The sequence below is a fragment of the Mustela erminea genome, chromosome 2 (genome assembly GCF_009829155.1).
Source record: "Mustela erminea isolate mMusErm1 chromosome 2, mMusErm1.Pri, whole genome shotgun sequence".
NCBI classification, from domain to species: Eukaryota; Metazoa; Chordata; class Mammalia; order Carnivora; family Mustelidae; genus Mustela; species Mustela erminea.
In genome coordinates this window covers 41,978,296-42,004,498 of record NC_045615.1, presented here as the reverse complement: position 1 = coordinate 42,004,498, position 26,203 = coordinate 41,978,296, and the positions used below count along the sequence as shown (strand labels likewise).

The window sequence follows — 26,203 nt, the reverse complement described above, 5'->3', positions numbered from 1 at the left end:
GACTTTTTGCAATCAGTTTTCTCTTACTTCTGGTCCTGGGCAATTACTGATTTACTTTCTTTTGTTTTGCCTCTAAAATTTTATACACATAAAAATTATACAGTATCTCTCTTTTGATCAGTGTTGTCTTTTAGGAATCCAAACATGTGTTATTCTGTGTTTTAAGAGCACATTACATTTTTATTGTAGAGTGTATTCTACTGAATGGACATACCATAGTGTGTTGATCCACTTTTCCACAGATGGACATTTGGATTGTTTTCAGTTTGGGGCTATTATGAATAAAGCTGCTATGGCATCCATGTAATAGTGTTTGTGTGGACACATGTTTTCATTCCTGTTGGGGAAACACCTAGTGTGAGTGTGTGTTTAACTTTATAAAAAACTGCCAAGCTATTTTCCAAAGTGCGGCTATGCCATGTTACATTCCTGCTAGCAACACATGAGAATTCTGGCTGCTTCATATTCCCTGGTATTGTCAGTCTTTTTAATATTGGTCACTCTAGTGGATGTGTGGTAGAAATCTCACCGTGGTTTTAATTTTAATTTCCCTGATGTCTGATGATGATGTGAATCTTTTCATGTGTTTGTTGGTCATTTTCACTCTTTTTTAAGATTCATCTTTGTTCTTTGGTTCTTGTTCTTTATTTACCCTCAACTTCCGGAAAACTTTTTCATAGTTCTTTACTGGTCCTAATTGTCTTATCTTTGGCCTATAACTTACAGCATCTAATTTGGATGCCCACTCTGGCAGTGTCCCCTGCCTCTCCTCTTATTTTCACGCTCCCTGGCAGGATGTCATCTGTTGGCCAAGATAGCATGTTGTACTAAGTGGGAGATGGGAAAGCAGTGGGCCCTTCAAGAGGCCCTCTGACTGCTGAGTGTGTAGCAATGGAAGCCTGATTTAGGATGATGTCAGCAAGGCACAAGTGGAAAAGTAAAAAGAAGCATTTGATAAGAACACAAATGTTTCATGATGTCAGAGATGAGAACAGAGCAGGGATCATTAACTCAGATGCCTTTGGGTAAAAGTAAGAAGTTTGGACCAAAAAAAGAGCCAGTTGGCTGGAGGAAGTCAGAGACCATCTGATGTGCCTAAACACTCAACTTCAACGCACCACTGCCAGTAGGGGAGGGAAGCAGGCTTTAGAATGTTTGAAATTCTGGCCTTTTTAAGAAAAGCTCAACAATTCATATTTATTTTCACAAGAAATATCCCTTTTTGTGAATGTCAGAAAATAATTTAATTTAGGGGAAAAACTAAGCCGTCATATGGGTCAAACAAAACACAGCTGTGGCCTGAGTCTGCTCATTTACCCTCCCTGATAAAGAAGACCAATCTCTCCTTTTTGTTATCAGCCTTTCTAGCACTTAGATTATGGTACTTATTTGTCATCCATGGACTTGTACTGAACACATCCATGGACCAGTCTTATCTTTCCACTAAATTGGACTAAATTCAGTGAAAGCACAGAAGGTTTCCTATCTATCTGTTCTATATATGTGTGCAACTCTAGATTAGTTTTGCTTCTAAAATTTCATAGGCGTGAAAAACCACAAAGTGCTGCCTTCTTATGCTTACATGCCTTTTTGAGAATCAGTCACATTGTTCTTTATATCAAAAGTTTATTCCTTTGTAAATAGTGGGTGCTCATTAAGTATGAGAAGAAAGAGGTAACAGAGGGGCTGGAGGAAGTAAGAGATGGAGATGCTCACTGAAGTGTTCTAGCCTTAAAGGCTCGAAGAATGCCTCTCTACCTACACAGCCCTTCTAAACAGGCAGCAGTTATTTAAAAAAAAAAAAAATCTGGAGTGCCTGGGTGGTGCAGTAAGTTAAGCCTCTGACTCTTGATTTCAGCTCAAGTCTGTTAGGGTGGTGAGATCAAGCCCCACATAGGGATCCATGCTCAGCTCAGGGTCTGCTTGAATTTCTCTCTCCCTCTTCCTCTGCCCATCCTCACTGTGCTCTCTCTTTCTCTTTCACTGAAATAAATAAATAACTCTTTAAAAAATTAATTAAATAAATTTAAAAATCACTGCTATAATACACTATCTGAGAGTGGGATTTGCAGCAATTAAAAAAAAAAATCATAACACCTATTCAAGACCTCTGCTGGGCTTCCACATTGACTTCTACTGTGCAGGCCCCAAGGAATAAGCTTGAAAACCATCTTGTACAGGTTACAGTAAAAAAAAAATAATAATCCCTAAGCCAGGGCAAATCAATAGATACTTTTTTTTCCTGGATACTTAAAAGGGTTTCACTAAAAAGAAAAGAAGAAAGAAAAGGCACTGGAATAAATGATATTTTCTCTAGGAGCCTTTTCAACACAACATGCAAAGACCAATGCAATGATCACATATGAAAGGAAACAAGTATGTGGTATTGTTCACAAAACCAAAAAAGCATAAAATAAAATTCATTATGGAGAAAGAACCGGAAAACCCAAACTGGATATATGACGCTCTCTAAAAAACGTTATGTTCAACACAAACTGTGACAAAGTTTTAAAATCATTTATTGAAGCTTCCAAATGGTGGTTCTTTTCAAGCCATTTTCAAAGTCATTTCGTGACAACATGAAGGATTTTAATTAATCATGGCGGAATCAGGTTGCTGCACATGTTCAGAATCTTTCAAGCTGCACTATAATCTACGGCTTATTTTATTATATTTTAGGAAACATATTGTTGATAAAAAATGCCTTCCATTTTCAGCAGGAATATGTCTTTATAGTATGCAGGGTATTTTATCTTTAGTGCTCAATCACAATTCTGCGCTTCCTGATACAATTTTGTTTTTAAACACAGGAAATTTTATTTCCACTGGCTTGTCAAATGTTCTCAAGAATGGCAGTAAGAAGATAAACAGCTATGCAGGCAAGATGTACCATCTTGCTGACAGCCTTTTCTCTGAAGCTTAGGATGTTTTAATTATACACCCGATTACAAAACAAAACATGGGCCTCACTTGAATGTAAAAAACAAGGATGAGCACAGAATTGTAAAAAAAAGTATCACATATGGACTCCCTCATAAAAGGAATAATCTTATTTTTACTACAAATAAAGTATTAATGATATCAAATGAAATTTTAGTGCAGAAAGAATTCCATTCAAAATACTTTATATACTAAAGTCAGCAAAGAGCTGCAAATATTTATATATGTTCTTCCTCAGATGAAGTTTAAAATTAAGACTGCCCCCCAAAAGAGGAAATAACTAAAAGACCTTGAATCCTTCTACGTCTTGGCTTATCCATGCTAATTTTACTTAATTTACTTAATTTATTTTTTAAAGATTTATTTTTTAAGTAATCTCTGTACCCAACATGGAACTGGAACCCACAAGATCAAGAGTTGCAGGCTCCACTGACTGAGCCAGCCAAACACCCCAGCTTTTTGTGTACGTTTTATGTATGTATGTATGTATTTGAGAGAAAGAGAGAAAGAGAAAGCATGTTCGCTGGGGGAGGAGCAGAAGAAGAGGGACAGAGAGAATGTCAAGCAGCCTGTCATGGGGCTTGATCTGAGCATGGAGCATGGAGCCTGTTCTGGGGCTTGAACTCACAGCCTTGAGATCAGGACCTGAGCTAAAATCAAAAGTCAGATGTTCAACCAACTGAGCCATCCAAGTGCCCCATGCACATTTTAGATGAAAGTCTGTCTCTGGGCATCTAGAGAAGATTTACAATTACTTGTCATTTCATACCAAGGTAGAAACAATAAAATGAAAACCAGTACTGTACCTTTAATTCCCATGAGGCAAGTGAAATACAGAAAAATTTGCATTTTCAGCTTTTATGAATTTCACTATAAGTCTAATATGTCATCAAAAGTATAATACATTCAATGTTCTTGTGTTTTTCTTCTTTACAATCAGTTAAAAAACTAATATCATCTACAGCAACAATGAACTATTTAACAGAATTATGTAATGGTTAATGTTCTGTGGCTAGAAAAATCAATATTCATGGATGTATTTAGGTAAAATAATAATACAAACATTTTATTCAGAGCTATTCATAGTAAGTACTTCTAGAGTTTTACTTTTGTCACTTCTAAGCAATGCAAGAATTTTCTTATTGATGACTGACTTGAGATTTTTTTAAATGTTTGGATGATTTTGAATTGTTCATTCTCTTTTAATCATCCAGCCACTGAAATGCTGAACATATTTCAGACCTTTAAGAAAGCTGGAAGTGAGATCAGCAAGATGGCTGATTGAAGCCCAAAACCTCATCCCCTATAGAGAAACTGAATGAACAACAACAGTGTATGGTCCAAAAAGCTTTTATGAAAACTCCAAGCCAGAAGGCAGTGGTATGGTATATTCCTAGTGCTGAAAGAAAAAAACTTTCACCAAGAATACTATATCCAGCAAAACTGCCCTTCAGAGATGAGAGAGAAAGATCTTCTCAGATAAACAAAAGCTGAGAGAGTTCACCACTACTAAGGCTGCCTGACTAGAAATGTTAATTAAAAGCTTCCAATTGAGATGAATGGGCACTGGACAGCAAGGTGAAAGCATATGAATATACGAAGCTCTCTGGTAAAAGTAAATATATAGACAAATACCGAATCTCATAACACTGTAATAGTTGTGCATATATCACTTTTAATTCTGGTGTAAAATTTAAGAGATAAAAGCATTAAAAAACTATAACTATAAAACTATTTTACTGGATAAAAATATAAAAAGATGTATTTATGAAATCAGTAACATAAGGTGGAGAAGTAAAGGGACAGATTTTTTTTTTTTGGATATGATTAAAGTTAAGTTGCTACTAGTTTAAAACACTGTTAAAACTGTAAGATGTATTATGTAACCCCCATGGTAACCACAAAGAAAAATATCTGTAGAAGAAACACAAAAGGAAATAAGGGACTCAAAATGTGTCACTACAAAAAAAAAAAAAACCATCGAAACACAAGGGAAGGCAGCAAGAGAAGAGAAGAAGAACAAAATGAAAAACATATAGAAAATACTTCAAAAATGGCAGTACCAAGTCCTTCCCTATCAGTAATTTTTAAAAAATGTAAATGGATGAAACTCTCCCATCAAGAAGCATGGAACAGCTGAATGGATTAATAAAAACAAGATCCAAGTATATGCTCCTCCCTAGAAACACACTCTAGACATCCAGATGGATATAGGCTGCAGGAGGAAAGACTGAAGGAGACAGTCCATGCAAATAGGATCCAAAGGCAGTAAGGGTGGTTATACTTAATATCAGACTAAATAGAAGAATGTTACATAAAAAGTTCTATTCACCAGGAAGATACAGCAACTACAAATATATATGTGCCTAACAGCACAGCACCTAAACGTGTGAAGAAAACTGACAGAATTGAAGGGAGAAACAGACAGTAACACAATAACAGTAGAAAATTTCAATATTCACTTTGAATAATGGATAGAGAAACCAGATAGATCAGTAAGGAAATGGAGGACTTGAATAACATCATAGACTAACTGGACCTAAGAGACATAGACAGAACCGTCCAGCCAACAACAGCAGAATAATCATTCCCAAGTATTACACATTCCCATATATACACTCAAGAGCACATGGAATATTCTCCAGGACAGATCACATGTTAGGGCACAGCACTAGTTTTAACAACTAAAGAATATTAAAATCGTACCAAGAAACATTATGATGGAATGAAAGTAGAAAGGAAAACTGGACTATTCATAAATATAAGGAAATTAAATAGCATACTCTTGAGCAACTAGTAGGTCAAGGAAGAAAGCTAAAGGGTAATTAGATAATATTGTGAGACAAATGAAACAAAAGCACAACATACCAAACATGGGCTGTAGCAAAAGCAAGACCAAGAGGGAATTTTATAGCAATAAATGTCTACACTACAAAAAGAAGAAAGAGGGGCACCTGCATGGCTCAGTTGGTTAAGCAGCCAACTCTTGATTTCCTTTTTTTTTTAGTTTTTTATTTTTTATAAACATATATTTTTATCCCCAGGGGTACAGGTCTGAGAATCACCAGGTTTACACACTTCACAGCACTCACCAAAGCACATACCCTCCCCAATGTCCATAATCCCACCCCCTTCTCCCAAACCCCCTCCCCCCAGCAACCCTCAGTTTGTTTTGTGAGATTAAGAGTCACTTATGGTTTGTCTCCCTCCCAATCCCATCTTGTTTCATTGATTCTTCTCCTACCCACTTAAGCCCCCATGTTGCATCACCACTTCCTCATATCAGGGAGATCATATGATAGTTGTCTTTCTCTGCTTGACTTATTTCGCTAAGCATGATACGCTCTAGTTCCATCTATGTTGTCGCAAATGACAAGATATCATTTCTTTTGATGGCTGCATAGTATTCCATTGTGTATATATACCACATCTTCTTGATCCATTCATCTGTTGATGGACATCTAGGTTCTTTCCATAGTTTGGCTATTGTGGACATTGCTGCTATAAACATTCGGGTGCACGTGCCCCTTTGGATCACTACGTTTGTATCTTTAGGGTAAATACCCAATAGTGCAATTGCTGGGTCATAGGGCAGTTCTATTTTCAACATTTTGAGGAACCTCCATGCTGTTTTCCAGAGTGGCTGCACCAGCTTGCATTCCCACCAACAGTGTAGGAGGGTGTCCCTTTCTCCGCATCCTCGCCAGCATCTGTCATTTCCTGACTTGTTGATTTTAGCCATTGTGACTGGTGTGAGGTGATATCTCATTGTGGTTTTGATTTGTATTTCCCTGATGCCGAGTGATATGGAGCACTTTTTCATGTGTCCGTTGGCCATCTGGATGTCTTCTTTGCAGAAACGTCTGTTCATGTCCTCTGCCCATTTCTTGATTGGATTATTTGTTCTTTGGGTGTTGAGTTTGCTAAGTTCTTTATAGATTTTGGACACTAGTCCTTTATCTGATATGTCGTTTGCAAATATCTTCTCCCATTCGGTCAGTTGTCTTTTGATTTTGTTAACTGTTTCCTTTGCTGTGCAAAAGCTTTTGATCTTGATGAAATCCCAATAGTTCATTTTTGCCCTTGCTTCCCTTGCCTTTGGCGTTGTTCCTAGGAAGATGTTGCTGCGGTTGAGGTCGAAGAGGTTGCTGCCTGTGTTCTCAAGGATTTTGATGGATTCCTTTCGCACATTGAGGTCCTTCATCCATTTTGAGTCTATTTTTGTGTGTGGTGTAAGGAAATGGTCCAATTTCATTTTTCTGCATGTGGCTGTCCAGTTTTCCCAGCACCATTTATTGAAGAGGCTGTCTTTTTTCCATTGGACATTCTTTCCTGCTTTGTCAAAGATTAGTTGACTGTAGAGTTGAGGGTCTATTTCTGGGCTCTCTATTCAGTTCCATTGATCTATGTGTCTGTTTTTGTGCCAGTACCATGCTGTCTTGATGATGACAGCTTTGTAATAGAGCTTGAAGTCCGGAATTGTGATGCCACCAACGTTGGCTTTCTTTTTCAATATCCCTTTGGCTATTCGAGGTCTTTTCTGGTTCCATATAAATTTTAGAATTATTTGTTCCATTTCTTTGAAAAAGATGGGTGGTACTTTGATAGGAATTGCATTAAATGTGTAGATTGCTTTAGGTAGCATAGACATTTTCACAATATTTATTCTTCCAATCCAGGAGCATGGAACATTTTTCCATTTCTTTGTGTCTTCCTCAATTTCTTTCATGAGTACTTTATAGTTTTCTGAGTATAGATTCTGTGCCTCTTTGGTTAGGTTTATTCCTAGGTATCTTATGGTTTTGGGTGCAATTGTAAATGGGATTTACTCCTTAATTTCTCTTTCTTCTGTCTTGCTGTTGGTGTGGAGAAATGCAACTGATTTCTGTGCATTGATTTTATATCCTGACACGTTATTGAATTCCTGTACAAGTTCTAGCAGTTTTTGAGTGGAGTCTTTTGGGTTTTCCACATATAGTATCATATCATCTGCGAAGAGTGATAATTTGACTTCTTCTTTGTCGATTTGGATGCCTTTAATTTCCTTTTGTTGTCTGATTGCTGAGGCTAGGACCTCTAGTACTATGTTGAATAGCAGTGGTGATAATGGACATCCCTGCCGTGTTCCTGACCTTAGCGGAAAAGCTTTTAGTTTTTCTCCATTGAGAATGATATTTGCGGTGGGTTTTTCATAGATGGCTTTGATGATATTGAGGTATGTGCCCTCTATCCCTACACTTTGAAGAGTTTTGATCAGGAAAAGATGCTGTACTTTGTCAAATGCTTTTTCAGCATCTATTGAGAGTATCATATGGTTCTTGTTCTTTCTTTTATTGATGTGTTGTATCACATTGACTGATTTGCAGATGTTGAACCAACCTTGCAGCCCTGGAATAAATCCCACTTGGTCGTGGTGAATAATCCTTTTAATATACTGTTGAATCCTATTGGCTAGTATTTTGTTGAGTATTTTCGCATCTGTGTTCATCAAGGATATTGGACTATAGCTCTCTTTTTTGATGGGATCCCTGTCTGGTTTTGGGATCAAGGTGATGCTGGCCTCATAAAATGAGTTTGGAAGTTTTCCTTCCATTTCTATTTTTTGGAACAGTTTCAGGAGAATAGGAATTAGTTCTTCTTTAAATGTTTGGTAGAATTCCCCCGGGAAGCCGTCTGGCCTGGGCTTTTGTTTGTTTGGAGAATTTTAATGACTGTTTCAATCTCCTTATTGGTTATGGGTCTGTTCAGGCTTTCTATTTCTTCCTGGTTCAGTTGTGGTAGTTTATATGTTTCTAGGAATGCATCCATTTCTTCCAGATTGTCAAATATGTTGGCATAGAGTTTCTCATAGTATGTTCTTATAATAGTTTGTATTTCTTTGCTGTTAGTTGTGATCTCTCCTCTTTCATTCATGATTTTATTATTTTATTTATTTGGGTCCTTTCTCTTTTCTTTTTGATAAGTCTGGCCAGGGGTTTATCAATTTTATTAATTCTTTCAAAAACCAGCTCCTAGTTTCGTTGATTTGTTCTATTGTTTTTTTAGTTTCTATTTCATTGATTTCTGCTCTGATCTTTATGATTTCTCTTCTCCTGCTGGGCTTAGGGTTTCTTTCTTGTTCTTTCTCCAGCTCCTTTAGGTGTAGGGTTAGGTTGTGTACCTGAGACCTTTCTTGTTTCTTGAGGAAGGCTTGTACCGCTATATATTTTCCTCTCAGGACTGCCTTTGTTGTGTCCCACAGATTTTGAACCGTTGTATTTTCATTATCATTTGTTTCCATGATTTTTTCAATTCTTCTTTAATTTCCCGGTTGACCCATTCATTCTTTAGAAGGATGTTGTTTAGTCTCCATGTATTTGGGTTCTTTCCAAACTTCCTTTTGTGGTTGAGTTCTAGCTTCAGAGCATTGTGGTCTGAAAATATGCAGGGAATGATCCCAATCTTTTGATACCGGTTGAGTCCTGATTTAGGACCGAGGATGTGATCTATTCTGGAGAATGTCAAATGTGCACTAGAGAAGAATGTGTATTCTGTTGCTTTGGGATGAAATGTTCTGAATATATCTGTGATGTCCATTTGTTCCAGTGTGTCGTTTAAGGCCTTTATTTCCTTGCTCATCTTTTGCTTGGATGATCTGTCCATTTCAGTGAGGGGAGTGTTAAAGTCCCCTACTATTATTGTATTATTGTTAATTTGTTTCTTTGATTTTGTTATTAATTGGTTTATATAGTTGGCTGCTACCACGTTGGGGGGCATATATATTTAAAATTGTTAAATCTTCTTGTTGGACAGACCCTTTGAGTATGATATAGTGTCCTTCCTCATTTCTTATTATAGTCTTTGGCTTAAAATCTAATTGATCTGATATAAGGATTGCCACTCCTGCTTTCTTCTGATGTCCATTAGCATGGTAAATTCTTTTCCACCCCCTCACTTTAAATCTGGAGGTGTCTTCGGGCTTAAAATGAGTTTCTTGGAGGCAACATATAGATGGGTTTTGTTTTTTTATCCTTTCTGATACCCTGTGTCTTTTGACAGGGGCATTTAGCCCATTAACATTCAGGGTAACTATTGAGAGATATGAATTTAGTGCCATTGTATTGCCTGTAAAGTGACTGTTACTGTATATGGTCTCTGTTCCTTTCTGATCTACCACTTGTAGGCTCTCTCTTTGCTTAGAGGACCCCTTTCAATATTTCCTGTAGAGCTGGTTTGGTGTTTGCAAATTCTTTCAGTTTTTGTTTGTCCTGGAAGCTTTTAATCTCTCCTTCTATTTTCAATGATAGCCTAGCTGGATATAATATTCTTGGCTGCATGTTTTTCTCATTTAGTGCTCTGAAAATATCATGCCAGCTCTTTCTGACCTGCCAGGTCTCTGTGGATAAGTCAGCTGCCAATCTAATATTTTTACCATTGTATGTTACAGACTTCTTTTCCCGGGCTGCTTTCAGGATTTTCTCTTTGTCACTGAGACTTGTAAATTTTACTATTAGGTGACGGGGTGTGGGCCTATTCTTACTGATTTTGAGGGGCATTCTCTGAACCTCCTGAATTTTGATGCTCGTTCCCTTTGCCATATTGGGGAAATTCTCCCCAATAATTCTCTCCAGTATACCTTCTGCTCCCCTCTCTCTTTCTTCTTCTTCTGGAATCCCAATTATTCTAATGTTGTTTCATCTTATGGTGTCACTTATCTCTCGAATTCTCCCCTCGTGGTCCAGTAGCTGTTTGTCCCTCTTTTGTTCAGCTTCTTTATTCTCTGTCATTTGGTCTTCTATATCACTAATTCTTTCTTCTGCCTCATTTATCCTAGCAGTGAGAGCCTCCATTTTTGATTGCACCTCATTAATAGTTTTTTTGATTTCAACTTGGTTAGATTTTCGTTCTTTTATTTCTCCAGAAAGGGCTTTTATATCTCCCGAGAGGGTTTCTCTAATATCTTCCATGCCTTTTTCGAGCCCGGCTAGAACCTTGAGAATTGTCATTCAGAACTCTAGATCTGACATATTACCAATGTCTGTATTGATTAGGTCCCTAGCCTTCGGTACTGCCTCTTGTTCTTTTTTTTGTGTTGAATTTTTCCGTCTTGTCATTTTGTCCAGATAAGAGTATATGAAGGAGCAAGTAAAATACTAAAAGGGTGGCAACAACCCCAGGAAAATATGCTTTAACCAAATCAGAAGAGATCCCAAATCGTGAGGGGGTGAAAGGGGATAAAAAGAGGTTCAAAAAGGAAGAAAGAAAAAAAAAAGAAAAAAGAAAAGAAAAGAATTAAAAAAAAAGAAAACAAATAAAGAAGAATATTAAAAAAATGTATATATTAGATAAACTAGTTAAAAAACGTTAAAAAAGAAAAAGGTAAAAGTTAAAAAAAAAATTTTACCAGAAGGCGAGAAAAAAAACAAAAAATTAAAAAGAAAAAAAATTAAATTAACTGCAAGACTAAAAAAAAAATCACAGGGAAAAAGCCATGAGTTCCGTGCTTTGCTTTCTCCTCCTCTGGAATTCTGCTGCTCTCCTTGGTATTGAAACCGCACTCCTTGGTAGGTGAACTTGGTCTCGGCTGGATTTCTTGTTGATCTTCTGGGGGAGGGGCCTGGTGTAGTGATTCTCAAGTGTCTTTGCCCCAGGCGGAATTGCACCACCCTTACCAGGGGCCGGGGTGAGTAATCCGCTGGGGTTTGCTTTCAGGAGCTTTTGTTCCCTGAGCACTTTCCGTAGAGTTCTGGAGGACGGAAATACAAATGGCGGCCTCCTGGTCTCCGGCCGGAGGAGCCGAGAGCCCAGGACCCCACTCCTCAGTGCGCCCTCAGAGAACAGTGCCCAGTTACTCCCGTCTGCCTGACTTCCGGCCGCGCTCTGAGCTCACCGAGCCTGCGGCTGGTTCAAGGTAACCCCGAGCTGTGAGCTTACTGTCGGCTCTGTCTCTGTAGCCGGCTTTCCCGTTCCAATACTCGCAAGCTCTGCGACACTCAGACACACCCGATCCTTCTGTGACCCTGCGGGACCTGAGGCCACGCTGACCCCGCGTGGGCTTTGCCCGGGTTTAGCCTCTGGAGCGATGTCCCTCAGTGGAACAGACTTTTAAAAGTCCTGATTTTGTGCTCCGTTGCTCCGCCGCTTGCCGGGAGCCGGCTCCTCCCCTCAGGGTCTATCTTCCCGTCGCTTTGGATTCACTTCTCCGCCGGTCCTACCTTTCAGAAAGTGGTTGTTTTTCTGTTTCCAGAATTGCTGTTCTTCTTCTCTTCGATCTGCCGATGGATTTGCAGGCGTTTGCAATCTTTAGATAAGCTATCTAGCTGATCTCCGGCTAGCTGAAGTAGTCTCAGCCTGCTACTTCTCCGCCATCTTGACTCCTCCCAACTCTTGATTTCTGGTCAGGTCATGATCTTAGGGTCCTGGGATCCGCTGGCATCAGGCTCTGTGCTCAGCGGGGAGTCTGACTAAGAATTCTCTATCTCTTCCTCTCTCCTCTGCCCCTTTCTTCCTCCCCCACCCTTAAATAAATCTTTAAAAAGAAGAAGAAAAAGAAAAAGAAGAAGAAGAGAGACTGCAAATAATCATCCTAACTTTACAACTCAAGGAACTAGAAAAAAGAACAAACTAAAAGCAAAGTGGGCAGAAAGAAATAAATAATGAATATTAGAACAGAAATAAGTGGAATGGGGCACCTGGGTGGCTCAGTCGTTTGGCGACTGCCTTTGACTCAGGTCATGAATCCAGGGTCCTGGGATGGAGCCCCACATCAGGCTCCCTGCTGAGCAGGAAACCTGCTTCCTCCTTTCCCACTCCTCCTAACTGTGTTCCCTCTCTCGCTGTGTCTCTCTCTGTCAAATAAATAAGAAATATGTGGAATAGAGAGTAAAGAACAAGACAAAAATTTAAAAAAAAACTTTAGTTTTTTAAAAGTTTTTTTAAAAACTTTAGTTTTTTAAAAAGACTTTATTTATTGATTTGAGAAAGAAAGAGATCATGAGCGTGTGCTCATCCTTGAGTACGAAGAGAGGGGAGGGGCATAAGGAGAGGGAGAGGGAGAAGCAGACTCCCCGCTGAGCAGGGAGCCTGACATGGGGCTCCATCCCAGGACCCTGAGGTCATGACCTGAGCCAAAGGCAGATGCTTAACTGGCTGACACACCCAGGTGCCCTGAAACTAAAAGTCAGCAAAATTGACAAATCTTTAGCCTGGACAAAAAAAGTAAGAAAACTCAAGTAATAAAAATCAGAAATGGAAAAGAAGATATTACAAATGATGCCACAGAAACAAAAGGTATCATAAGAGACTACTATGAACAATGATACACCAACAAATAAGATAGACTGGGAGAAAAGAATATATTTCTAGAAACACACATGCTATCAAAATTGAGTCTAAAGAAAGAAAAAAATTCTGAAGAGATGTATATAACTAGTAAGGAAATTGAATCAATAATCAAAAACTTCTCTATAAAGAGGACCAGATGGCTTCACTGGTGAATTCTACAAACCCTTTAAAGAAGAATTAACACAAGTCTTTCTCAAACTCTTCCAAAAAATTGAAGATAACCCTTGCAAACATATTTTATGAGGCCAGCATTATTCTGATACCAAAACCAGAAATACCATGAGGAAACTACAGAGTAATATCCCCGATGAATCTAGAAGACAAGATCTTCAATACAATTTAGCAAACTGGATGCAACAGCACATTAAAACGATCGTATATCATAACAATGTGGGATTTATCCCTGGGAAGTGACAATGGTTCAATGTATGAAAATCAGTGTGATACACCACCTTAGCAGAATAAAGAATAAAAATCACATGATCATCTGAATACATGCAGAAAAAGCATTTGGCAAAGTTCAACACACTCATGATAAACACACTCGATAAACTACGAACATAAAGAAATTACCATACGTAGTAAAGGCCATAGATGCAAAACCCATAACTCTAACATCCTATTCAACAGTGAAATCCAAAAGCTTTTCAACCAGGAATAAGGCAACAATGCCCACTCTTACCACTTCTAAACAACATAGTACTGAAAGTCCTAGCTAGAGAAATCAAGCTTTGAAATTAAAAGCATCAAAATCAGAAAAAAAAAAATAAAATGGTTAGTGACATGATCTTATATATAGAAAACCCTATAGGTTACACATGCGTGCACACACACAGAATTGATGAATGAATTTAGCAAAATTGTAGAATACAAAATCACCACACAAAAATCAGCTGTGTTTCTATGCACTAACAGTGCATGATCTGAAAAAGAAATTAGGAAAACAATCCCATTTATAGTAGCATGAAAAAAAATAGGATAAACTTAACCAAGGAGGCAAAAGTCTTGTTCACTAAAAACTACAAAATATTGCTAAAATAAATTATAGAAGACACAAATAAAGGGGAAAATATTCTGTGTTCATGGAGTGTAAGACTTATTGTTCATGGAGTACAAGACTTACTGTGAACAAAACAATCTACAGAATCAATGTAATCCATATCAAAATTCCAACAGTATTTTTTACAGAAATAGAAAACAAGAATTTTAAAATATGTATGGAATCTTAAATTACTCCAAATAGCCAAAACACTCTTGAGGGGGGGAAAAAAACAAGCTACAGGTTTCACATTTACTAACTTGAGCCGTACAGAGATATGGCAATCAAAACAGTGTGGCACTGATACAAAGACAGATACATAGAGACCAATGGAACAGAACAGAGATCCCAGGAAAAAACCCCTCATCTGTATTTTCAAATGATCTTGGCAAAGGTGCCAAAGCTACACAATGGGGATAGGTCAGTCTCTTTAACAAATGGTATCAGATATCCACATTCAAAAGAATGTATTTGGACCTCTACCTTAACAGATATTCAAAAATTAGGTCAAAATGGATTAAAAACCGAAGTGTAACACATGAAACTGTAAATCTTCTAGAAGATTTAGGGGGAATGCTTCCTGCCATTGGATTTGGCAATGATTTCTTGGATATGAGAGTAAAAATACAGGCAACCAAAACAAAAATAGATGAATGGGACAACATCAAAATGAAAAGCTACTACATAACAAAAGAAACAATCAACAGAGTAAAAGGCAACCTTGGAAAGGGAGAAAATATCTGCAAACCCTCTAAGTGGTAGTCAGTTAATCTCCAAAATACATAAAGCATTTCTTCAACCTATGAGCAAAAAAAAAAAAAAAAAAAAATTTCTTTAATGAACAAAGGACTTGAGTAGACATTTCCCCAAAGATAACATAAAAATGACCAACAGGTTTTTCAAAAGATGCTCAACATCACTGATCATCAAGGAAATGCAAATCAGAATCACAATGAGTATCACCTCATACCAGTTAGGATGGCTGCTATAGAACAAAAACAAAAACCAGAAAATAACAAGTGTTGGTGAAGATATGAGGAAACTGGAATCCCTGGACACTCTTGGTGGTTTTACAAAATGGTGTAGCCACTATGGAACACAGTATAAATGTTTCTCTAAAAATTAAAAGTAGAGCTGTCCTACGATCCAGAAATCCCACTGGATGTATATCCAGAGAACTGAAAACAGGATCTCAAAGAGATGTCTGCACACCCATGTTCACTGCAATGTTATTTACCCAAGAGATAGAAACAACCTAAATGTCCTTCGATGGAGGAGTAGATAAAGAAATGTATAATACACGTACAGTAAAGTATTATTCAACCTTTAAAAAGAAGGAAATCCTGGAGCACATGGGTGGCTCAGTTGGTTGAATGACCAGCTCTTGGTTGTGGTTCAGGTCAGGATCTCAGGGACTTGCGCTCCACCCTCAGTGGGGAGTCTGCTTCAGATTCCCTCCCTTTCCCTCTATCCTTCTCCCCTACCCCCCAGCGTACTCACTCTTTCTTAATTAAATAAATCTTTTTTAAAGGGAGGTAATCCTGTCATAGGCACCGAGGAACCTTGATTTCATAAATAAACCAGTCACAAAAAGACAAATACTTTATGACTCCACTTAGATGAGTTATCTAAAGTAGCCATACCATTAGAAGCTGAAAGTAGAATGGCGGTTGTTAGGGGCTGGAAGGGTTGAAATGATCTGCTGTCCAATGAGTAGAGCGTTTTAGTTTTAAAAGATGAAAATGTTCTAGAAATCCATTGCACAACGATGGGCCTACCATTATCACTATTGTACTGTGCACTTAAAAATGGTTATTTACAATGGTGAATTTTGTTATGTGTTCCTTACCACAAATTAAAAAAAAAAAGGAAGAAAAGTTGATTTTTCCCTCCCACCTTCCCATCATCAAAAAATGACTGAACATATGTTACTAAAGCTTTCCAAAAAATTCACCCTTGGGATGAGACAAAGCATGGAAAATCTCAAAACAAATAATTTTCCATAATTTGTGAATAGATGAAAACCATGTTTTAAATAACATAAATGGTATGCAATCTTGAACACATTTGTTTTTGTGAACACCTAAGGAAATAATAGAGGAAGCAATACAACATGCTTATTGACCTTTTATGAGCTTTAGGAAAAGAGAGATATGGAAGAAAACCAATATAGAATTAATACATGAAATGAGAAGTAAACAAAATTAAGTCTGAAATGTATTTTTAGATGGATTACAGATTTTAGTGGCCAAATTTTTTAAAAAAGAGGATTATCTATAAACGGATTGAATCCTTTGAAATGCACTCACAGCAACTTAGAGAAAAGCAGGTGCTAAAGTGATCCCTTGATATTCCTACTATCTCTTTAATTTTGTGATTTTACAGAAGACTATATTTAAAGACTGAGCTTGAGAATTTTCAGTGTTGCTTCAATATTGGGTCAGACTCCAGATCTTGTCCGTGGACCCCATGCTGCTAGTCTCCCCTCATTTGCCAGTGATATCCTGTCTCGTCTGTATCTCTAGGTTGATAACCAGACTTCACATTTCCTTCATTTTCAAGAGATATCCTTTTTCTTTGCAGCTCCCAAGCCAGCCAGAATCCAGAGCCTGCCTGTGTCCAGAAAGAAAGGTTGCACAATTTTTCTATGCGAGTGATTCTTGACTTCAGTTATTAGATATCTGGCATATTTCTATTTACTTCAAGAAACAATCCAAATGTCTCCCAAAAAATCTTAAAAAATATGCTTTACTTAGATTAAAGAGATGCCTGTTAAGATGTTTTTAGTTGCCACATAATGAGTACAGTACTAAACTATTTAAATGATTCCATTTGACTGTCGCAGCTTTAGGAAGATGTACTGCTGTCCTCGTAATACATAAATCTGAAACCAAGTTTCAACATCCAGAAATAATAGATGCTAATTGAAAACAAAAAAGGAAACAGAGGAAATACTGATATTTTTACATGTTTTATTCTGCTTTACTAAAAGATAAATGACATTTCTTGGTAAACTTTACAGTGCTATCAATCACAAACATCCGAATCTCTCCCAGCTTTCGAAAAAAGAACAAAATGCCGCTCTGATCTTCAGGACTCTTCAAGCCATTGCCACATTCCTTTGTCACCCTTCATGGCCCAGCTTTGTGAAAACAGACTGAGTTCTCCACTCCCCCCCGCCCCAATTTGCTCTGCACTTCCCTGTACTTTGGCTTCTAAAATAAAAGTTCTAGACACTTCATTCTCCCTACTGTTCCCCATCCTCTCCAAAGTTACTAAATTGTATTTGGCTGCACACAGTTTCTGGAAACAGCCACAGTTGACTCTGGAGAGCATTTAGGTGGTCTCAGCTCCTGGTTTCTCTTCTTGGCCAAATCCTGAACTGTTTTACCAGAGCAAACTTGTTCTCCAGACTTTCCTTTCTGGACTCTCCCAGCTCCTGATGTGGCTAGTTGTGTCATTTTCTTTTATTATCTTATCCTTTTTATTTGATGCATAGACTTAATTTTTTAAGAAGTACCTTCTTCTCTACCATGTTCTTACCTCCTCATGCCAAGATGACATCCTTAGACTACCTCAGGCAACACTCCTCAACTCCAAGGGTGAGAGGTTCTTTGAGTACTGGGTGACAGCCCATCACCTCATGCACTTCCCCTTTGGGGACAGGCCTCTGACAGAGCTAGCTGTCCCATTTCAGTCCGTATCTCATCTAATCTCTGCTGCCAATTAGCAATTGTAGACCACCACTTCCTGCTTCTTGAATGAGTCGCTTTCCTGTTGAACACTACCCTCCCAGGAATTATCAGTGGTGCCCCTGCCAGCTCCCAACCTCAGTCTCTTGGTAGATACATTACTTCAACCCCTGTAAAATATTGCCATTACTTTGGATTTCTTCTAGGCCTTCTCTCTACCCCTTCCCTTGGCCTGTGTGCGTAATTATGTGGAAGTTTCCTCCAATTCACAATGTCTGGTATATCTTCAAAAATCTCATTTAATTGGTTGGGGTTGTGGATGTCTAGGTAGTAGTAGGTGTCTCTATGGTGATTTACCACATGGATTACCACAGCACCCTCCTAACTCAGATCTCTCCCCAGGCCTTCACCAGACCTCCAAAGTCAGCTAGATATAAAAGCTGTTTTGTCACTCTTTTGGTAATTTAAAGGCCATCAACATCACTCTGGAAAGCTCACAAGAGCCTCTACAACTGTTTAGGATTAGCAAGCAACTATCTGATTATGAGCTTGGCTTCCTGTGTCCTTTGTTCTACAAAGAAAGACCAGATCATCCTGGCATAACTATTGTAATCCACTTGGCAATCATAGTTCTTCATATACATAAAAACTGACATTCTGACCTATGTATCAGACTCTTTCTTATTTGTTCGTATGTCCCAACCCTGGGGGACGAACTCCCTGGCCTGTTACTAAAATGAGGTCTTGAACCTATAATGGCTGAGGCCCAGGTATAAGACGGGTTAATTTGCAAAGATGAAAGCTGCCTTACAAAGCATTTATCTTTTTTTTTAATTTGTTTTATTTATTTTAGAGAGAGACAAACAGAGAGAGCATGAGAGAAGGGGCAGAGGAAGAGGGAGAGAGTCTCAAGCAGACTCCCAGCTGAGCATGTAGCCCAATGCGGGGCTCAATCTCAGGACCCTGAGATCATGACCTGAGCCAAAACTAAGAGTCAAGTCTTAACCAACTGAGCCATGCAGGTACCCCAAGATGTTTCTCTCCATCTGAGACAGGCTAACCCCTTCTAAGGCATTCTTTTCTGTCTCCTCCGAGCTATCTTAGTGGGAGGAAAGGTAAGGAAATTCCACTCTGTTTGTAAACAGCTGGCTAGATAGCACTCACACCACCAAGTTTCATTCAAAATATGAGACTGGCCTTAAATAAAATAATGAAAAAGGGATGACAGGTAATATTTGCTTCTCTTTTTTTCATGATCATAAAAATGTATATGTTGGCCCCTGTTCCAAAGATCTAGATGACATAAATTATGGGAATTCTTCCCACAATGTCCACAGTTATGGGAAATTTGTCACCTTAAAAAGTACAATTATTATCTTGTTTGGAGTCAGAACAGAGCAGAAGGAAATAATGGGTGTTTAAACACTGCAAGTATTTCACTGTTTTATAGAATAGCTATGTAATAACTAATTGCTCTGGTAGGAATTTGTACCCAGTGAACCTGAGAGAATTCAATGAAGGATTTGAGACAGAGGAGGATAGCAGTAAGAACAATAAAAACAATGACAAGCAGTGTATGGGCTCATTTAATCCTTATAGTAGCCCTGTGAGGAAATCATTATCCTGTCCACTTTATAGGAGGAGAAAGAGAGCTGGTTCACTGTGAGTGTGACCCACTCAGCTACACTAACTTCTCTCACACAATCTGCCACATCCTTGTGCCTGGCTTACCAAGTAAGAGCCCAAACTTACTGGATCAGTTGCAAGAGGGCCAGAAGAAGGGGTTGTCTGCTGAACCACCAAGATTAGATTTCTATATGATACAAAATTAAATAAACATAATTGACTAGTTAGAATGCCCCCATGAGTCATCGTGTTTTAATTTTATTTCAACATTTTTAAGGTCTGAGCATTTACTTTCAACTACAGTACCCACACCATTAATAATGTCATTTTCCTCCCTCATGGGAACTAAAAGAAATACATGAAGTTGTAAACAGTCCTCACTGGAGACTGTGACTGCTGATTCAGCCTCATCATCGGAGCACTGAAAGTGAAACAAGAAATAAATGCTGGCTTCTAGAAGGTTCATTTAAATTGTTTAATGGATTGAAACACCACAGACAATGAAGTGGTTTATTTTTCCCTTCAAAAAATTCAGGGCAGTTCAATTTCCTCTCACCTGGGTCAAAGAGGAACAGACGCAAGAGTAAAGAGAGGGGAATCACTTGGCTTTCAGCTCTCTTCCCCATTGCTGTAGAGGCAGCCTCTCTCTTGGAGGCAAAAGGTATCTGGGAGAGTGACTCTGGGTGAGTAAGTGAACACATCATGACCAACTCTCAAAGAGATTTTACCTATCAAAGAGCTGCTTTTCAAACAGGAACTATACACTGAGCTAGTTATCATTTTAACAGTTGATGTGAAGTTTAGCATTGTCAGTTGATGAATACAATGTCTGTTCTTTTTTAAGACTTTTATTTACTTATTTGTCAGAAAGAGAAAGACAGCGTGCAAGCAGGGGGAGTGCCAGGCAGAGGGAGAGGGAGAAGCAAACTCCCCACTAAGCAGGGAGCCAGACATGGAGCTTGATCTCAGGACCCCAGGATCATGACCTGAGCTGAAGGCAGAGGCTTAATTAACTGAGTGCCCCAGGCACCCCCAGATGAATGCAATGTTAATCAAGACTCAAACCTGTGACCTTTCCAAGAAAGAAATTTAAACAAATATAAATACATCCGAGTTACTTATTTTAACTTTTCGTTTTCTTAAAAGAATATTTAAATGTTGGGGCGCCTGGGTGGCTCAGTGAGTTAAAGCCTCTGCCTTCGGCTCAGGTCGTGATCCCAGGGTCCTGGGATCAAGCCCCACGTCAGGCTCTCTGCTCCGCAGGGAGCCTGCTTCCTCCTCTCTCTCTGCCTGCCTCTCTGACTACTTGTGATTTCTCTCTCTCTGTCAAATAAATAAAATCTTAAAAAAAAAAAAGAATATTTAAATGTTAAAATTAGTTTGGGGTGATGAAAATATATGATAATACAAAAAATAATTCATTCATGATGTCAAGTGATATCTAGTGGTAAGATATTTGAGTAACCCACAGAAAATTTAAACTTCCAATAAGCACATGTTTTTTCATTTGAAAATAAATTTAGGGGTGCTGGGTGGCTCATTCGTTAAGAGTCTGACTTTGGCTCAGGTCATGATCTGGCTCCCTGTTTACTGGGAAGTTTGCTTCTCTTTCTCCCCTCTTCCTACTGCATGCACTCTCTCTCTCTCTTGCTCTCTCTCTCTCAAATAAATAAATCTTTTTAAAAAAAGTTTAAAACTGAAGACATTTGTGGGAGGAAATAATCCTGGAAGCTATAAAATTATTAAATAATTTATATCAAGGCCATTTAAGCACTAATCAATGGATTTACAGTCTTTTAAAACCACTGGAATTTAAAAGCAAAACAAAACAAAACACCTTTTGATGTCTATACGATCTGGCAGTCTGAACTGAATTTGGGTCTAGGTGAAGCTTTGGCCTGCTTGAAATGTCCATCAATATGTTACACACCTTGTCAGTGTTTTTCACAGGAGGTTAGGAAACCTTGCTGAACCAGGTGTAGGTTAGTGGCATCTAATCAAATTCAACAGCCTACTTAACTGTCCTCTTTTCCTTCTCTTTCTCCTTCCTGTTTGATGCAAAGTTGAGTTTTTCTCTCAGTGTAGACTTTATGACCTTCATACATCATAGTTAACTCTTCTCAGCAAGGTCCCAACCTGTTGCTTCAGATGTCTTGAAATATACCTACCTGAATGTTTATGCATTCCATATACTCATAATACAACCACAAGTATTTCTAGTTGTCTTAATGTATAAGATTTAATATCTAGATTTTTAGAGCCTTAAGTGTTATTAAAAAGTAACAGTTAAATTTAATTCAGTAATTCTAAATACAAGAGGATTAAGAAGGACAGCTCTTATTGGAGGTGAAAGAAAAAAGTGATGTGGACAGCAGGATGAAGGCTTCCTATCCATTAATTCATTAGCTTTCCTGACTGAAGCTCAAACAGGAGGCACATCTTCAGAGGTGAGAAAGTAATTTGTTCTTCACTGTCTTCTGCACTCACTTTTTATCTCAGACTAGGTTACTCTTAACCATGTTGATTAATCCAGGAGTGATGGTTGCAAGTACAATGAAGGTGTGCAGATTTGATGAGACACTGCCTGAGTGAGGGGCGAGATGCTAAAATCAAGGTTATTTCCTGCCATAAGGGTCACCTCCTATCAATAGAGTGAACCTATGACATACCAATGAACAGCACATGGCAAAAACGAAAACAGGGGCAAATCTTACACTCCCACAGCAGCTTTTATTAGTGTGATTTTAATTCACTCCCGAATTCAACCACAAATGTTATACTTGCTAATCCCTAACTTAATTTCATATTGAAATGTTTTCTCTGGGGTGCTTTAGATATTGACTCTTATTTAGGTTTAATTCTGCAAACAAGTTGATTCTGGGTGAGTTGAGAAAGAATCTTCTAGCACTTAGAGAAAGTCCAGGCATGTTACTTGATATTTAGAAATATCATTCACTAACACCACAAAGTGTGATAACAATGATGACATCCAGACTCATTCTTTTGAGGAGTAATATACTTAATGCCTATTACTCTGCTGAATTTATACTGGATGTGAACATTCAATGGTAGTGGTTGGAAACCATATTATGTGAAGGACAACTGAATGACTTAAAGAAGGGGAAACTACGTTAAGTCAAAGTCCCCCAGGTGGTCTGTTAGTCCTTGGACCTCCCTTCCTATTATTCTTGCCCTTGCTTACTCTGGTCCTGTCACACAGTCCTCTTTGCTGTTTACTGAACAAACCAGGAAAACTACAACTACATTTTCTCTCTTTTTTTTTAAAATACTCTACCTCCAAATACACTGTCTCCTCTCTTGAGGTCTTTGCCCAAATGCGGCCGCTCCATGATGCTCGCCCTTACCTACTATTTAAAACTGCAATTTGCCCCTCACTCCAGATCTCCCAATTCCTTCTTCCCTTGCTCAGCTTTTTCTTTACTCAATGGCTCCTGTCACCATCTAAATACACTATAGTTATTTATCAGGTTCATTGACACTGTCTGTCCATCCCTGCTACTCAAGGACAAGTTCACCAATATATCCCAGTAGAAAAGTACCTGGTACTGGATACTCATTTTAAAAAAAAATGCTTCAGGGGTTCCTGGGTGGCTTGGTGGATTAGGGCCTCTGCCTTCGGCTTGGGTCATGATCTTAGGGTCCTGGGATCGAGCCCCGCATTGGGCTCTCCGCTTAGTGGGGAGCCTGCTTCCCTTCCTCTCTCTCTCTGCCTGCCTGTCTGCCTCCTTGTGATCTCTGTCAAATAAATAAAACTTTAAATAAATAAATTAATAAAAAAAATAAAAATGCTTCATGGAAAGAGCAAATAAAATATCTGGAAAGTGACTGTGTAGAGCAGTGAAGTGTTCCAGAGGGCAGAACTAGATTTATGGAGAGACCGAAAGGATGCAGAGCGAGGTTCCACATACGAATGACTTCCCAGATGAAGAGATTTTCCAATGTTTCCCTGAAGTCAAGTCACCTGCAGAGCTTGTTAGAAACAATTCTTGGACTTCAGACCTAATGACGCAGAACCTTCATGAGAGAGTTACAAATCATTTGCTTCACACGCAATTTCAAGAACCACCCTTCTAAACTCTCAGTCCCCAAAATATTCAAGGAGAGATGGAAAGACTGAATATCAAAGATGTTTAGAGAAATGTTCATATTTGTACTGCAGACGGAAGGCTGGGCTCAAAGATTCTGTAATTTTTTAAAGATTTTATTTATTTATTTGACGTGAGTGTGGGAGAGAGAGGAGAAGCAGGAGAAGCAGCAGAGGAAGCGAGGAAAGTAGCCTGAGCAAGGAGCCTGATGTGGGACTCAATTCCAGGACTTGAGCTGAAGGCAGACACTTAACTGACTGAGCCACCCCAGCACCCCCAAATTCTACAATTTTATCAGATCAATTTCAAGATTGATTAATGTACTGTATTTTGCGCTATACTATATAGAAAATGTTAACTTTACTTTCCATCAGGCTCTGCTCCAGTGTTGGAATGTATGCCTCTTAAGAGTAATAGAAATATAGCTCTAGGGAGTATCTCATTTGTTTAACATGTAACGCTTCTATGGAAGTCTCATTACACATAAGAATATAAGTTGGTGGGACGCCTGGGTGACTCAGTCTGTTAAGCATCTGCCTTCGGCTCAGGTCATGATCCCAGAGTCTTGGGATCAAGCCCCACATAGGGCTTACTGCTCTGTGGTCTGCTTCTCCCTCTCCTTCTGTCCCTCCCCTTTCACTCATGTTCTGTCTCTCACTTTCTCTCTCAAATAAAAAAATAAAATCTTAAAAAAGAAAGAATATAAGTTGGAAATTTCTGACTTAGTTTGGAAGTCACTATTATTTCCTTTAATTCATATAGCTGCAATTGACTTTTGATTATGTTTAGAATTAGAATTCTAAATTAGGATCATTTAGAAATGAGAGGTCTTCTGAGGAAAACAACCTATGGGATTATCACAATTCCAAAAAAGGATCAAAGTCAAGTTAATAACCTGCAATTGAAAATAAGTGTTAAACTGAATATTCTCTTTTCATAGAGAAGGCAGTATAACATGTGTAACATAGATATTTTCACTCTGACATAAATAAATCAATTTCAGAAAAATGTCACGTTGCCTGATTTCAAGCTTTACTACAAAGCTGACAGACACACAGACCAGTGGAACTGTGTAGTGAGCCCAGATATGGACCTTCAACTTTATGGTCAAATAATCTTTAACAAAGCAGGAAAAGATATACAGTGGAAAAAAGTCTCTTCAATAAATGGTGTTGGGAAAATTGGACAGCTATGTGTAGAAGAATGAAACTCAACCATTCTCTTACACCGTACACAAGGATAAACTCGAAATGGATAAAAGACCCCAACATGAGACAGGAATCCATCAGAATCCTAGAGGAGAACATAGGCAGTAACCTCTTCAACATCGGCCACAGCAACTTCTTTCAAGATATGTCCCCAAAGGCAAAGGCAAAAATGAATTTCTGGGACTTCATCAAGATCAAAAGCTGCACAGCAAAGGAAACAGTCAACAAAACAAAGAGGCAACCCACAGAATGGAAGAAGATATTCGCAAAATGACAGTACAGACGAAGGGCTGATATCCAGGATCTATAAAGAACTCCTCAAACTCAACACAAACAAAACAGATAATCACGTCAAAAAATGGGCAGAAGACATGAACAGACACTTCTCCAAAAAAGACATATAAATGGCTAACAGACACATGAAAAAATGTTTATCATCATTAGCCATCAGGGAGATTCAAATCAAAATCACATTGAGATACCACGTAACACCAGTTAGAATGGCCAAAATTAATAGGACAATAAACAACTTGTGTTGGAGAGGATATGGAGAAAGGGGAATCTTCTTACACTGTTGTTGGGAATGCAACTTGGTGCAGTCACTTTGGAAAACAGTGTGGAGATTCCTTAAGAAATTAAAAATAGAGGGGTGCCTGGGTGGCTCAGTCATTAAGTGTCTGACTTTGGTTCAGGTCATGATCCCAGGGTCCTAGGGATCGAGCCCCGCATCGGGCCCCCTGCTTGGCTGGAAACCTGCTTCTCTCTCTCCCATTCCCCCTACTTGTGTTCTCTCTCTCTCTCTCTCTCTCTGTGAAATAAATAAATAAATCTTTAAAAAACAAACAAACAAAAAAAACTGTAGAGCTACCCTATGAACCTGCAATTGCACTACTGGGTATTTAGCCCAAAGATACAGATGTAGTGAACAGAAGGATCATCTGTACCCCAGTGCTCATAACAGCAATGGGCACAGTCGCCAAACTGTGGAAACTTTTGTATCTACATGGACAGGATTGGAGGAGATTATGCTAAGTGAAATAAGTCAAGCAGAGAGACTCAATTATCATATGGTTTTGCTTACTTGCGGAGCATAAGGAAAAACACGGAAGACATGGGGAATGGAGAGGAGAAGTGAGTTGGGGGAAATCAGAGGGGGAGACAAACCATGAGAGACTATGGACTCTGAGAAACAAACTAAGGGTTGGAGGGGTGGGGATGGGGGTTGGGTGAGCCTGGTGGTGGTTATTAAGGAGGGCACATGTTGATTGG

The 26,203-nt window shown here is 38.6% G+C and overlaps 1 protein-coding gene across 1 annotated transcript in view; it reads right to left on the bottom strand.

Moving 5' to 3' along the window:
* DCHS2 (dachsous cadherin-related 2) overlaps positions 1–26,203 on the bottom strand; it is a 255,941-nt gene that overhangs the window by 35,590 nt on the left and 194,148 nt on the right. The window lies entirely within an intron of this gene.